Below are 13,364 nucleotides of genomic sequence, written 5' to 3' on the forward strand. Positions count from 1 at the left end.
CAGTTTTTTAAAACTAACTTTGACTAAGCCAGTCAAACTTCTAGAATCTATGTTTAATACATAAATAAATAACAATAAATAAATAACAATAAATAATGCCAATGACGAAAAACACCGCTAACTTACATTATTATGCTTCCAATTGAATTTCCCCTTTTTTTTTTTTTTCAAAAAAATTGATTTTTTAACCGTAACTTTTTTATTTTTATCTTAGAAAGTTTGATAAAAATATAATTTTGTAGGTTTTTACAAGGCCTATAAGCCTATTAATATTAAATCTTTTTAAAATCCTCAGTCACAAAAAGAGGTGACTTTGAAAGTGTTGGTAAAGGTGGTTGTTATTACAAGTTTTAATTGTCAATAGCTCACTCAATTTTTGCCGTAGAAAATTTTTTTTTAAACCAGATTCTTTGGAATTAAATAAACTATAATTTCATATTTGTATCTCTGATGTTAATTTTGCTATTCTGAAGAAGAGGCCATTTTTTTCCAAACTACAAAAATTCGTTATTCGCTTTTAACTCCATTTTTTTTTAAACTAATCATTCTAAGCCGGCCAAACTTCTAAAACCTATTAATAATACATAAGTTAAAAAGAGCAAATAAGGTTAATGACCACAAGCCATACGTACTTATAGGCGTTTCACGTAAATTGTCAAGGTCAAGACAGCAAATTAGTTACCATTCCAATCCAGAGATGTCGCTGTCAGTCAATTCTCTTGTCATATTTAACAACTGACAGTTGACAATTAAATTAATTTGTTATTCGAGAGTTATCAAGTAACTCTATGAGAATACGGTAACGTTATAAATAACATGTAAAGTATACAGTAAAATAGCGTTACCGTATTCTCCTAGGGTTACTTGATAACTCTCTATTTACTTTTTATTTTACAGTTTGTGGCTTAAATATTTTATTATAGTGGTGTTACGTTTTTAATTAGATTTAATCACAATTTTAATCAATTGTATTAACCTCCTCTCCGTTTTTGTGAGTAGAATTTTTAGTTTACATTGATCATCCCGTGTTGTGTTTCTCCACATTTAAAAAAACAATATAATAGATCCTGAAACAGTTTATTCCAATATACAAGTGTGTCATCAACATTTCGGGCCTATATATTTTTGGAAGTTTGTGAAAGATTATATCTAAGGTATTTATCTAAACAATCATCCTACAAGATTATTTCAAAAATTTTCATTCAACTCAATATTACACATCAGTGCTTTCACGTGACACATGGCAGTAGTGTTTATAGCATTTTGAAAACAAATTGGAATATTTGAAGTTTTCAGTAAAACATTGAATAAAACATTGAATTGTCTTTCTGTTGTTTTAATTTCCTGTGAAATTTCATCAAAAATCCCGCAAAATTTATAATTTGAAATTCCCACGTAACTAAAATTTGTCAATTTAGTTCCCATTCCAATCAAGAGATAGCGTTAATTCGATCCGAAAGATTAACATGGCCGTGAAACGTCTATGAGTATGTATGGTTTGTGTTGATGACTAATTTTAATTAATAATGTTTATTAACAATACATAAGTTAAAAAGACCAAATAAGGTTAATGACTAATTTTAATTAGGGTGGTGATTAGAGGGTTGCTTGCGATCACTTTTTCGCTGAAAAAAATGGGGACTGACATTCTTTTCATTATAAGTCATTTAATTTTTGAGCTAGATACTTTTTTTATTTCTGGTGATAGATATTTTCAAGTGCTTAAAATTAGTTTGAAAAAGTTTTCCTCGAAAAATGCATAGTTTTCCCGTCTTTTGACTTTGGAACTACAAGATTTAGCATTTAACGAAGAAGAGCCAACATATAATAAAGTATAGCTCGATTACTATTGGTCCTAAAGAAAATTTAAAAAATTGGCTTTGTTTATTTTTTCAAAAGGTACATTGTTGTTAAGTAAGGTTGTTTTGATAAAACGAAAACTTTTGGAGTTATTAGCAGAAAGCTCATTAAAAACATTGATTTTTTCGATATAAAACTAACACTTTCGATAGCGAATAAATCGAAAACTATCAATTTTATCAAAAAAATGTATAGAACATTTTTTGCTTAGAATGAACGTTTTTACCAACTTTTGCGATTAAAGTATAACAAAAAATTTCCACCCTCCGAGATGCGGTGGCAACCACCCCCATGGTAAAAGCGCCTTTCGGCCTCATATAGATTTTGATCCTTGGACTATCCACTACTTATTCTCAAATCTTCAAGCAAATCGATCCATTCTGTAAAAATTGCGAGGTTTTGTCCTATTTTAAGCTTCATTTCTTGGACTATAATAGGCCGGGTAGATAAAGGTAAAAGAGTACAGGTAAAAATGGTCCATAATGTCCTTTTAAGGCTTGATTATAGTTAGTAGAAAAGAATAAAAACTGATAAATTGTTACTATTAAATCAGTTAATAAATAACTAAAAATTATTAATGTAATATTCATTCATTAATGCAGCATTAGGATCCCTAGGGATTATAGCTAACGCCATGGCCTTCACATCACAATCCTATTTTTGGTTGAGATGGATTAGCTACTCCTCTAGGTACTTCATTTATAGCTTGCTGTGTGTGTTTGCTGCGCTGTCGTCGTGACTCTTTTCCATTTCTTCCTGGCGTTTAACTGAATTTTCCAGTCTTGAATATTCATTGCTCTTATGTCTTCTTCTGCATCATTCAGCAGTTACCTTTTAGGGCTTTCTGGGCCAAATTGGTATCCAGTTAGTTATCCTTCTCAGCATATCTGACTGTGAGCGTCTCTCTATATGTCCTATCGATCCCAAGCGAAGAAATTTAATGTATCTGAGTATATTTTTCTCCCTTTAATTCTTTTTCAATTTCGGCATTCGTTTTCATTCTTATTTCTCACTCTCTTGTTACATTGTGGCTCAGTATCGTTCTCATTATTTTTCTTTCAAATTTCAGAAGGCTATCTTCCTCTTTCTTGTTAATAATCGTCTTTGTTTCCATCCCATATGCAACAAAAGGTCTTATATAGGTTCATCTTTGTTCTCTTATTTAGAGTCTTGCTTCTCAGCAGATTTCTATTGATTCCATATGTCTTTTCTCCTTTCAGAATTATTTCCTCTGTTCTCTCTTTTCCAGTTTTCCCTATTGTTAGTCCCAAGTAGCTAAAGGTGGATACAGTTTCAAATGAATGGTTCTGTGTTATTAGATACAGCTCCTGGACCGAACCATGGCCGGTGAGAAAAATCCTGTCTGCGTAAAGTTTAGGTGAGTGTACGACAGACGATAGCGTTTGTCATTGAACATGGTTCGTTTCGGAAGCTGTATTTCTGAGTTTCTATGTCGTTCTTCCCTATTGTCATGTATTTTGTTTTTTGCTGGTTTATCTCTAGCCTCATTCTCCTAGCTTCCTTATCTGATTTGTCAACTGCTTGTATCATTCCCGGCGCTAGGGTATAAGGTGTCCGCCTGAAAAACTAACATATGCGCCCTTCGATTTTTTAAAATTAATATTTTGTATGACGCCCTCCCAAAGAGGAGCGCCCGCCTGCATTGCATCCCTTGCAGGCCCGTTATTGTCGGCCCTGGCTTTTTTAATTGTCATCAGGGCAGATGCATGCAGGGATGGTGCATGCCAGATGACGGGTACCGGTCTTAGCATGCTATGACTAATTCTCATTAGTATAAGAATTTTTAGTCTTGCAGACATACCGTTACTCGGAGGGAGCACTAGCTGAACTAGCTCTCATACTATTAGAAGAAGAGTGAACTACATATTATAAATACGTTTTTTATTAGCAAGATACGTTATTCTTTCTGTTTATATTAATTTTTATTTCCTCCTTGACTTGAATATATTTCAAATTATTTTATTTTCAAACTTGATTACAAATCATCTAAATAGAGACACAGTTTATTGATTTTTATTTTTATACTTTTGTCCGTTCTGTTCACTTTAATAACACGCTTCAGCTGCAAAGTAACACGTTTAGGATGACCTGAGTAAACAAATTAATTGATGTCTGTCTGTTACCAGTAATTTTGCTGTTTGCCATCTGCTCTTTCTGTATTTAGGAAATATTTATTTCAATGTCATTTCGAAAGTCGTCCGAATGGTACAGAGCAATTGAGAATTTTCAAGAAATATTTTAACTAATATTGTTTGGAAGCTATTTTCTTGTGATATCTTAATGAAAAAATTTACTATTTTTGTTGGGAATAAGCCACAATTTTTCTTTAAAATTAAGTTTATTTGACGTTTCGATTTCCACTTCGGAAATCGTGCTCAAAATAAAAAAGCATTAAAATTAACGTTTTGATTTCCACTTCGGAAATCGTTTCCACCTCGGAAATCGAAAATGGTATTTCAAGTAGAAAGAAACTTACTAACAATTAGTGGAGTCACTGAAGGTGGATATGAGCTATTACCTCCGATTTCGTTGAACCTCCATCGATTTGCATGAAAATTGGTGAGTGAGAGTGGTTAGAGGATATCTCAAGGAACAAAGGTGACATGGTGCCAATTTGCGCTTTACGCTTTTACCCTGGGGGTGGATGCCACCCCTTCTCGGGAGTGAAAATTATTTTATTAAAAATAACCCCATATTTCGATAGAGGGACAAATTTCAAGCTAAATTTGTTATATAAAGTTATTAAAATAAATCAAAACTTTTTGAGTTATTAAAGATCAAAGATTTTAATTTTTCTTGAGAAAAATGCATGTTAACCAATTTTTCATCAATAACTCAAAAAGTGTAAGTTTTTACAAAATAGTTATAATTATTAAAATTGAAGCTAATAAAAAATGAAATAAACCGCTTACTATAAAAACCTTTTTATGTTAACTAAAAGTGAGTTATAGGTAATTGAATATATTTTTTTTTTCGGCGAGTAAAAAACTCTAAGTATTCAAGCTGAAATAACGGGAAATTGATGCATTTTATAACATAAACTTATTAAACATTTGTCAAAGTACTTAAAAATATCTATTAAATGAGCCCTTGAATATGTTGATAGCGTTAAAATGTATGCACCAAAATTTTTTCAAAATTTATCTTTTAAAATTTTTTCCAAAAAATGTGATGGTTTTTTTTTAATAACTCCGTTCGTGTTTACGATATCAGGTTCCTCTAAAAACTGTTAGAAAGACAATTCCATGTGCTATTTAAGCACGTTGAACCTAATCTTTTAAACCCCTTACTTTTTCAATAAGTAAAGGTTCAATGACCCCGGTTGCATGGTACCCACAGCAAAATTTAAGATTTAAACGTTTCTATCTCGGTTATTTTTTTACAATATAGAAATAGTAAAACAGGTAAATATTTGGCATAGAAAAAACAAAAATTTGGTTATATATAATTTGTTACGTATATTGAGTATTTTTGGAGTTATTACCAAAAGAATATGAGAATTACAATAATTTTAAAAATTATGATTTTTTTAAATTATATCTTTTTTTTCAAAAATATGCATTATAAACCGGTCAAAATTATCGAAAACATTACTTATGCTAATATAAAGAAATTCTTGTAAGGATTATTATAAATTTTAATTTTTGTGGAAATGGCGTATGTTTTATTTTTCACTTTTTCCTAAAAAATTCAAAACAGTTCTTTTATTTTCATTATAACTTGCTTAATTTTGACGGTATTACCTTGTTCTGAAGCTCATTAAATAGGTATTCCGAAGTACTTTGGCAAATGTTTAGCAGGAATATTTTATTTGAGCAAGATTTTAGTACTCGTCGAAAAAAATACACATTCAATTGTCAATAACTCACTTTGATCTAACATTAGATTAGTTCTTTAGGTGAGTAATGTATTCAATTTTTTATTATCTTCAATTTCAGTAATAATAACTTTTTTGTAAAAGCTTATAGTTTTTGATTTATACGTGAAAAACCGATTTAAAATATAAATTTTTTTTACGAAAAAATAAAATTTTTGGACTTTAATAACTCGAAAAGTGTTGATTTATTTTAATAACTTTATATAACAAATATATATTTAAATATTTTAATTGTTTAATTAATATTCCCGACCTATTTGAGGGGGAGAGAGACAGAGAGAAGTCAATTATTATTATTATTGAACAATAAAACACTGAAAACTTTTCTTTTCAATACTGTATTGAAAATAAAAGTTTTACATATCAAGTAGGTAACGGTCGAATCCATAATTTATTATTATTAAAGCTGCAAAAATCAGAATGCCACCTTTCACATCCACCGCAAAACATATCCACCCTGGTCTAAGTCAAAAGTACAAATTTTCAGATTTCAAATCGGCTCATTTTCAGATATATATGACTAATGTGCAATGTACGAGAAACACCATGTATATTAACATATCTTAGTACATTATGTAAAAAATATAAAAAGTATTTAGAAATGTTTAAAAAATCCAATAGAGCTTTTTAAAATTTGTAAGATAATACATTAAAAACTTACTACTTTTTTGATTTTTCGTTTTCGCTTGATGATCTTTTATTTCCTTTTTCTGTTTCTCTATTGTTTAATAATTAATTAAATTCGGCGCGGATGAACCAACTTGAAACATACACCACTCACTATTGTCGTCTCCGTCTACATGAATGACTGAATGGATGGGATCTATTTTACTACAAATTTCAAAGCTCCACATCCGCAACAATCCGTTTTATCTCTCCGTTCGCTTTTTTCTATAATTACAATTAGAGTGCTGTACATTCAGCTCAATTCATAAAAATGTGAATCGGTGGATTATACTCGAAGCGTGTAGTCATTTTTTATGGCTATAATTTTTTTTCAAATTCCCTCCTTAGTTAAAAAAGGAATTTCTATTACAATAATTGAACTGCTTGGAAGTAAATGACTTAGGCAAATTATCCTGTGACTATTACATGTTTGTTTGATTGTATGTATTATGCATCTCTAATGACTTAGTTTTTGACGTCATATTTACTATGATATTTTCTAAATAATTGCCATGCTAGTTTTCAAGTTTTTTGTTAAATATAATTTAACAGGTAATTTGTTCTCAGTTGTTACGGTGATGATGCACTTGAGACAGGACCATTTTTGGTTATTCTAGGTCTTTTACTATCCATTAACATCACCAGGGTTTAGTGTCAAAGCTAATCTTACTGTCCGAGGAATCTAGCCCATAATAGACTGGTGGCCTCACAAAAAGTCACAAGCTTCGTAAACGGTACCTTCTTTACCTGGCTCACCTGAAAGCATAGCAATAAATGTCCTGACACCTGTGGTAGGCCAGTTACGAGCACCTACAAAGGACATAAGGGGAGGTATCCTCCTCGTCGCCGTCGTTACAAAGGCAACACCTTAGGTTATCTAACTCTTTAAGCAAATATAGGTGCCTTCCGAAAATACAGTGACGAGTAAGCATACTGACCGTCAAAAAGCATTTCTAATGGTTAAGTAGAAGGCGGTCTTCTTCTTCTTTGAGTTCCTCTCCTATCGGAGATTGGATATTTATTAGGGCGATTCTAATTTTATTTACTGCTGTTTTGAATAATGCGTTAGTGGTACAGCCAAACCACTCTCTTAAATTTCTCATCCAGGACATTCTTCTACGGCCTGGATTTCTTCGTCCTTGGATTTTTCCTTGCATTATATTTTGTAGGAATGTGTACTTTTGTCCCCTTATCAGGTGGCCTAAGTATTCAAGTTTTCTCTTTTTTATATTCAGTATAACTTCTGGCTCGTTATTTATTCTGCGTATTACTTCTTCATTTGTAATTTTATCCATCCAACTTATTATTAGTATACGGCGGTAGCACCACATCTCAAAGCTTTCAAGATTTTTAATATTCCTCTGTTTAAGAGTCCATGACTCAACACCGTAGAGCAAAGTACTGAATACATAGCATTTTAACATTCTAGTTCGTAGATGAATACTAATATCACGATTACAAAATATTTTTTTCATTTTTATAAAAGTAGACCTGGCAATTTCAATACGTCTTTTTATCTCGTGATTTTGGTCACCTGTTTCATTGATAAGGGTTCCCAAGTATTTGTATTCGTTTACTTTTTCAAGTTGGGTACTGTTTATTGTGATACTAGTGTCATTTATTGGATTCTTACTGAAGGTCATATATTTGGTTTTTTTGACGTTCATCCTTATGCCGTAGTTATTACATATCTCATTCATACTTTGAACTAGATGTTGCAGATCTTCCGCTGTTCTTTCCATTATCACAGTATCATCAGCATATCGAATGTTATTGATAACTTCTCCATTGACTATTATCCTTTCGTTTGCATATGAGAGAGCTTCTTGGCATATTTGTTCGCTGTAGATATTAAACAAGAGCGGTGACAATATACAACCCTGTCGTACCCCTCTACGTATTTCTATTTCGTCCGATGTTCGGTCTAGAAGGCAGTGAGCTGGGCGATACCATATAGGTGAGCGTCACGTGCCATATCAGAATTATCCGACGTTGGCGATCACTATTAGGAATGCTTCTCGATATTAGAGAGTTATTGCCAACGTCTTTTTAGTCGGCCTGTAATAAAAGATCCTTTATTTTGACATAATAGAGAGATATCGAAACCGTCGTTTGGTAATAAAAGATCCTTTATTTTGACACTTTTGACATATAAGCATGGTTATTTATGTCAAAATAAAGGATCTTTTATTAAAGGACGATGTTAAATAGGGTTTCGATATCTCTCTAATATAAGCATGCGCAGTATTGCGTCTTTTATTTTTGTCCTTAAATAAAATACAGGCCGCCTGTATTTAAGGAAAATTCGAGGACAACCTTCTTTTAATAAAAGTTCCTTTATTTTGACATAAAGTGTCAAAAATGTGAAGAAAAGTCTAACTTCACTTGTATTTTGAATTTATCTTGTCCTTTCTTTTGATTGATAATTTTATTGTGGGATTGATATTTGATTAACTTTCATCCTTAAAGTTGTATGTTGGGTTTTATTTATTAAAAAGAACTCTAAGTAATATTCTCAGATATAGATTATTGATGTTTTGACCCAAAGGAATATAAAAAAGAACATTTTATTTTATTGAAGCTTGAGTGATTACAAAAAGTTGTAAAAAGGAATATTATGTAAATAAAAAGTGTTATTAATTACAATGATCAGACATAGATTATCATTAACTCATTTAAACTCAATATATTTTACATTTTTGTATAGAAATAAATATTTATTATAGATATGAGGTAATTTCAATAAATTTTAAAAAAGGTTAGGATTTGTTAAAATTCTAGATTCAAAATAGAGTTCAATTCAACATATATATAACAGGTTAGGTTAACAAAATAAAACAAAGGTTTAAGTACTTATTTATTTTTGAAAATTTAGTCTTTTACAGATTAGAATCTATAAAGTTTTTAATCAAAAGTATTAATACACTTTCATTTTCATGCCATCTTCTTCTTTTGGTTCCTATCCGTTTCAAATGTTGGAAATCATATTAGCAATCATAACCTTGCTAGCTGCAATTCGAAACAGTTCCATTGATAATAATAATAATATCGTATGACATTTTTGCCGGGGAGATCCTTTCGGATAGTTCCAGCGCCAATTACATCTTTAACCCTGTTTCAAGTAACTAGTGTCGATGTACACTAGCCCAGGGGGACCGACGGCTTAACGTACTCTCCGAGGCACGGTGAGACGGCTCGTGTCATTATTGGAAATGAAAATGGTTTGTCTTTGGCAGGGATCGAACCCACGTCTACTGGCGTATGAGGCCAGCGTTTATGCCGTTACCCACGGCCGCTCAAGTTCCATTGATATTCTCCGTCTACTGGGTCTTCTCTTACCTTTGACTGTACCTTGCAATATGTACTGCAGCAGGGAGTAACGGTGCTGATTTCTCATATGTGTCCCAGATACTGCAGTTTTATGCGTTTAATGGTAAACACAATCTCCAATTCTTTCTTCATTCCTCCTAGAACCTAATTATTCGTGATTCGTAATCCATTTCATGCCATCAGTGTTTGTTTATTTAAACACTGCTAAAAAAATTAATAAAAAACCACCATAAAGCTTAATTCTTCTATTATATTTTTGTCTATGGGGAAGTTTATTTGACAGATTAGATATTAGAGGTCTTTTCATTTCCAGATAACTAATTATTGGGAAGTTTATATAACAGTATCCTTAGTATCTGTCTTTTCGGCTCCGGAAAACTAGTTAACGGGAAGTTTTTCTCTGCCAGATATCTATTAGTATCTTGTCAGATAAACTTCCTGATAACTAGTTATCCAGAGGTGAAAAGAGAGGGCCATAATGGATCTTAATGAACAATGAATATATTTTAAACGATAAAAGATCAAACGCCAATAGCATGTATATATTTATAAATTTATTATTTAAAACCTGCTAATGATCATAAAATACTTAAAATCAGTCACCAATATAATATTTATATTTATTTATAAGTTTATTAACAAACTACAGTCCAATAAAAATAAAATTACCTAGTTTAAGACTTTAAATGTCGAACAATATTTTTAAACAAACACACACACAATTTAGTTGCATTAGATTAGCTCCTGGTTGAAAATGTACTGCCACAGCTTCTATATCAATATCAATAGCACACTCATTTGCCAGTATTTCAACGTTTTCTCTATTATCTACTGCAATATTATGTAAAACTGAACAAGCTGATATTATTCTTTGAACAAAAGGTAACTTGCATCTCATTACATATGTTAAAATGGGAAATCTTTTCAAAATACCAAATGTTCTTTCAATAACAATTCTTGAAGGGGTTTGTGATTGATTATAAAACACAACTTCTGTCTGACTGTTCTGCAATGGTGTCATAGGTAGTTGTAGTTGAGGACTGGATATCCACTATTCCCTAATAATATATTCTGCAGAAATTCCCCATTTTATATACCCATAATCCAAAAGTATTTAAAAACTCCTAAAATAGTAGGTATTTCCAATTGCACTTCCATATTAGAGAGATATCGAAACCGTCGTTTGGTAATAAAAGATCCTTTATTTTGACACTTTTGACATATAAGCATGGTTATTTATGTCAAAATAAAGGATCTTTTATTAAAGGACCATGTTAAATGGGGTTTCGATATCTCTCTATTATTGAACGATGAGTATTATGGGATATAAGTTGCTGTCTAAACATCTTTAAATGACAAAATAATTAAATTTAACGTTTTACTCTTTTTAATTATCTTATTTTAACTTTTATCAACAAATGGAATTTTATAGGTTATTTTTATATTTACAAAAATATTTCATGTCATTTGTCAAAATAAAAGATTCCTTAACTGCGTTTGCAATACCACTCTTTTAGACCCGTCCTGTATTTGTCCTTTATTAAAGTATCCTGTAATAAAGGATCCTTTATTTGCCGGTGGCAATAACTCTCTGCAACATAGCAACTCTCAGAGCTTTAGAAATGATCAAGCACGGAACTAGTTGAAGGTGAGCAAACATCCCAGTAAGCAGAAGAGGCTCCATAATGAACAAATAAATCAAATGTAGGATTTCCGACTGCAGACCCAATTTAGCTGAGAAAATCTATCTGTATATTTTGTGTGGCCTTATAGTCGAGTGACCTTCATTACATAGATATTTCACTGAGAAAATTGGGATATTATCCAATACCACTCCGAGATATTTCACTAAAAAACAACAGAATTGCGTCATCAACGTAGGATTGAGCGTAAAAACCTCATTTGAACAGTAGCTGTTGACCACCAGCTACCACAGCAGGAGAGACAACTCCTCCCAGCGTGCGCAAATGTGAAGCCAATAGTGAGCGCTCTCGAAGACTGTCCTCAGAAAAGGTCTCTCAACTAGTATATCTACTTGTTCGGATGGTGGCTTACGTAGGCTCTCAGAAGATGAGAAAGAACTCCTCTATGATTGCATCCACCTAAAACTGGCATATGGACGTAACAGCTGTTACGATATATGTATAGTAATCTGTGTCTGAGACAGCAGGATCCAGCTAACCGAGGCATTACCGACCCTATGTCCAGCTGAAGTCATATACATGAATTTAAAGGTAGTGTAGGTTACGAAGTTCTCACTTTCCTCGAAAGTAACACATATTTGCAAATCTTTTGTTTTTTTGTCACATTTGTCACACTAAATAAATGATCTTAACCATCATTTATCGCCGATCGGTGCCTGCGAGTTTGAAATGTCCTGTTCTATCATGTGGTTCACTAACGGAATTTGGACGGCCGATATAAAATCGACCTTCCAAAATCGGTGTGTGTGTGTGTATTTAGCATTAGTAGTAGTACTCAGTGAAATAGTTTTTAGTGTTCTGTTAACTTCTTGCAACTTTAAAATATACCATATTGTCCGTTTATTGTTTATTGCGAATTTTCCACATTTTATGAACATAATACATGACGCAGATCACGAACCACGTGAATGCTTGTCAAATAATATAAATACCAATTTTATAATTTTCACTAACACCACTATTTACTTATATTTGGATATTTTCCAGTAATCTATTTGGTTTTCTCAGTAGTTGAAACATTAGTCACTAGACTTGTGTTTATATTATTTAAAGATCACAGCTTCAATTTGTGTTTTTGTTGTTTTGACGTCCAATACAACTATTGGGAATGTTTAGGAAGTGGTTTCCAAGTAAAATACTAAATCCAATGTAATTATAACTAATTTTAACTATTTTAAAACACACAAAATTCTTGGTAGTTTCTATTAAAACTAATATCTAGTTTATTTCGTACTACTCAATAATAACAAAATAAAAAGATGTTCTTAATGTAATATTGAAATTATTTTATCGCTAATATCTTTTGAATGTTTGGATTACAAAAAGTTTCATGGGGTTAGTTCTGGGGATCTTGGGGTTCAATAAATCACCTTCTACTAATCAAGTAATCAAGTAGATTTTTGGCGGTCAGCATGTTTTTCTAGTTGTCCCTATAATATGTGTTCTAATTAACGAGATGACAAATTCTTTTTTTCTGTTGTTATGTTAACGTCGATGATTTGGGAAGGAAATAAAGGATAATAAATAAATAATTTCTGTTCAGTGTTTTTTATTTTGCGCCAATTGTTTCCAGTTGTGTCTTCCAATTTTCTTAATGTCATCAGCCCATCTCACTTGTGGCCTTCCTCTGCTTCTCATTCCTTACCATTGTCTCCATTGTTGTATTTCGTGGTTTCATATTTTATCCTTCAGTCGGGCATTGTGTCCTACGAAGCTTCGTTTTAATTCTGCAGCATGTTCTCCTGCGTCTTTTACTTTGGTTTTACTTCTCATGTATTTGTTTGTTTTTTGTCTGTAAGTTTCACTCAGAGCATTGATGTTTCCATCGCTCTTTGTGCCTTTACTATTTTATCCATATTGGCCTTGGTGAGTGTCCACGTCTGTAAACCATACGTAAGTTTACAGGG

At 31.9% G+C, this 13,364-nt stretch overlaps 1 protein-coding gene across 1 annotated transcript in view; it reads right to left on the reverse strand.

Annotated features, from left to right (window-relative positions):
* The window catches only part of LOC126879893 (QRFP-like peptide receptor), a 71,420-nt gene extending 64,752 nt beyond the window's left edge, over nt 1-6,668 (reverse strand). The window contains exon 1 of the mRNA XM_050643235.1: nt 6,420-6,668. The gene's annotated coding sequence lies outside the window, so the exon portion shown is untranslated. The remainder of the gene's footprint in view (nt 1-6,419) is intronic.
* Nucleotides 6,669-13,364: the final 6,696 nt, after the last annotated feature.

This window comes from Diabrotica virgifera, chromosome 2, assembly GCF_917563875.1.
Source record: "Diabrotica virgifera virgifera chromosome 2, PGI_DIABVI_V3a".
Lineage (NCBI taxonomy): Eukaryota > Metazoa > Arthropoda > Insecta > Coleoptera > Chrysomelidae > Diabrotica > Diabrotica virgifera.